A 3,806-nucleotide genomic window follows, 5' to 3' on the forward strand; every position below is an offset into this window, starting at 1 on the left:
CTGAGCTATACAAGTCTACTGTCATGAAGAGTGGACAATACTGCTAGGCTATATGACTTCTATCTCATTAGTTCATTAGGTCTTTAATGTGAGATAAACTTCTCAGCAACTTATCTTGGCTCAGTGGTTGAACCCAACTAACTACAGTAAACTGATCTGTTTTGAAAAAACCCACAGGAAACTGCTGACAGAGCAGCAATGTTTCACATAGTGTGTTATATAATATCACCTCTAACTTTCTACTGCTTGAGTTCACCTCTTATAGAATATTGGTTAATGTTCCAGCACCTAAATATAAACAGTACCAGCACCCAAAATGAGTACTGATGAGGTCTCATGTTAGAGCAGGAGAAGGGGGGATGTGGTGTAGAAGCTAGAGGTCTGTTACCCAAGTCAACTCAACAGGCCTGATGCTATATGTCAGGGTCAGGCTGGGCTGGGCCAAGAGTGGAAAAGGTTACTGGTTATGATGACATCACTGGTGAGAAGTCAGTGATAATAATATATTCTCTCTCTCTCCCATCTCTTCCCCCCTTTGTCTGCCTCCCCCATTACTCTCTTCCTCCTCCCTCCCTCCCTCGAAATTGAGCTCAGGTGCATCCTATATCCACTGATCATCCTTGAGATGTTTCTACATCTTAACAATGGGCTATAATAAAGGGTAATTACTGTGCTTGTCAGCAAGAACACTAGTGTTATTCACCACACTTATTTAATTATTCCACTTCTTCACAATGTTGCCAGTATCTAGAACTACACAAGTATTAAATATCCCTTGAACTAAGATAAGGAATAGACACAAACAACCAGTTATGAATTATTATTAAAAGGAAGACATGTCAACTCAATTTCAATTAACTCCGTTTCAATAAAACCTGAAGCTTGAATCTAAGTATAAACCAAACAATTATTATATAATTTCAATCACATCTATGCAGACTTATTTAGAAAGGACCAGATGCCTCATTTATAAACGTTGCATATGCACAAAATATGCCCCAAAACATGCGTGCACCAGTTTTCACGCAAAAGTTGGAGTTTATATAAACTGAACTTGACGTGAGAATGTGCTTTTCCTCCCGCTAACTTTAGACCATCATATGCACCGTTTCTAGTGGTTGAAGTATTGCATTTCAAGAATGCAAAAGTAGCCTAGTAGCCTTGTTCAAATGGGGATAAACGACGACTTATTCATAACATAGACACAGGTAACTAAATATTAAGATGCAATCATTGGCTGTTAGTGAGAAGAGCGAATATCGATTTATTTTTTTCTTCGCATTCTAAAATACTATAATTAGAAATATATTTCAGATTATTTATTTCATTTCCATGGTCATTGCAGAATGCATTCCTCACCTTTTCTGGCCTTGATGAGTTCACATTCACGAAGTAGCAATACAACCAATTACCATGCGCATCGCTAATGTAATTGGGCCTATTAGATTGGCTATTATCATTTAACGTTTTTGCTCAATGCATCCGAAAGGGAGCGCGGTTTTTAACATACAGTAGAATTTAACAGGTGAACAGACAGTTGATCTTTTGCATTGAAGTGTGTAGGCTCGGGAGAAAGTAAATGCAATGCATTACTGAATTCAAACGATCTGTTTACAGGTCCACAATAATTTGCAAATGTTTTTGTGTTTCAGATATGGTCAGATAGAAAAAAACATTATGTCAACACCTACAAAGACATTTGATTAAGTTCGCAACTTATATTTCCTTAAAATAAACTGTCTTGGCCTAATTCCAATGCTTCCAAAGTATACCAAAAAAAAGGGCATTATTGTCACCATAAAATGAGTTTTAATGGTCGTTCATGCGCACATAGTTTTACCACAGGTCCGATTTATAACGGAAACATGTAGGCGTGCGCCAAGTTTATACATCTCAATATTGTTGTGTTGTGCGCAGTCTTTTCAGAAATAGCGCAAGCAGATATTTAGTGTAAAATGTACACAACGGTTATAAATGAGGCACCTGGTACCAGGGTGTAATACCTAAGATGCTCATTCTATACAATGGGTTTCTCCTTCAAACCAATAAAAGAAATAGATGAGTAATTAGTACCCAATGAAAACTCACAGTCCGGACCCGGACTGCCCCATTCATCACACAGCAACAGAACAGGTATTAACGTTAGAGAAAAGATCCCTCCTCGGAATCAAATAAAAAACACAGTCCTCCTCAATGAAACGGAACCGGCCCAAATGTAGCTAGCTAACTATACTGAACAAAAATATAAAGGCAACATGCAACAGTTTCAAAGATTTTACTGAGTCACAGTTCATATAAGGAAGTCAGTCAATTGAAATAAATTCATTAGGGCTATTAGGGCTAAACTATGCAGTTCACTGGACTGGGAATACAGATATGCATCTGTTGGTCATATATATACCTTTAAACAAGGTAGGGTAATGGATCAGGAAATCAGACAGTATCTGGTGTGAACGCCATTTGACTCATGCAGCGCAATACATCTCCTCCGCATAGAGTTGATCAGACTGTTGATTGTGGCCTGTGGAATGTTGTCCCACTCCTCTTCAATGGCTGTGCAAAGTTGCTGGATATTGGCGGGAACTGGAACACGCTGTCATACAGGTCAATCCAGATCCTCCTAAACATGCTCAACGGGTGACATGTCTGGTGAAATGCAGGCCATGGAAAAACTGGGACATTTTCAGCTTCCAGGAATTGTGTACAGATCCTTGCGGCATGGGGTCGTACATTATCATGCTGAAACTTGAGGTGATAACGGCAGAATAATGGCACGACAATGGGCCTCAGGAACTCGTCACGTATCTCTGTGCATTCAAATTGCCATCGATAAAATGCAATTGTGTCCGTTATCCGTAGCTTATGCCTGCCCATACCATAACCCCACCGCCACCATGGGTACATCTGTTCACAATGTTGACATCAGCAAACCGATCGCCCACACAACGCCATACACGCTGTCTGCCATCTGCCCGGTACAGTTGAAACCAGGATTCATCCGTGAAGAGCAAAGTTCTCCAGCGTGCCAGTGGCCATCGAAGGTGAGCATTTGTCCACTCAAGTCGGTTACGAGTCGAACTGCAGTCGAGTCAAGACCCTGTTGAGGACAACGAGCACGCAGATGAGCTTCCCTGAGACGGTTTCAGACAGTTTGCGCAGAAATTCTTCTGTTTTGCAAACCCAGTTTCATCAGCTGTCCGGGTGACTAGTCCCAAACGATCCTACAGGTGAAGGAGCCGGATGTGAAGGTCCAGGGCTGGCGTGGTTACTCATGGTCTGCAATTGTGAGGCCGGTTGGACATATTGACAAATTCTCTAAAATGACTTTGGAGGCAGTTTATGGTACAGGAATGAACATTACATTCTCTGGCAACAGCTCTGGTGGACATTACTGCAGTCAGCATGCCAATTGCACGCTCCCTCAAATCTTGAGACATCTGTGGCATTGTGTTGTGTGACAAAACTGCACATTTTAGAGTGATCTTTTGTTGTCCCCAGCACAAGGTGCACCTGCAAAATGATCATGCTGTTTAATCAGCTTCTTGATATGCCACACCTGTCAGATGGATGCAAGATCTTGGCAGAGGAGAAATGCTCAGTAACAGGGATGTAAACATATTTGTGCTCAACATTTTAGAGAAATATGCTTTTTGTGCATATGGAACATTTGTGGGATCTTTTATTTCAGCTCATGAAACATGGGACCCACACTTTACATGTTGCGTTTATATTGTTGTTCAGTGTATATACAGATCATCTCGGTTTACCACATCCAGTGGCCACTCACGTCACCCAGACCTCAGGCT

This window comes from Coregonus lavaretus, assembly GCF_964263955.1.
Source record: "Coregonus lavaretus genome assembly, contig: HAP1_SCAFFOLD_902, whole genome shotgun sequence".
Classification (NCBI taxonomy): domain Eukaryota; kingdom Metazoa; phylum Chordata; class Actinopteri; order Salmoniformes; family Salmonidae; genus Coregonus; species Coregonus lavaretus.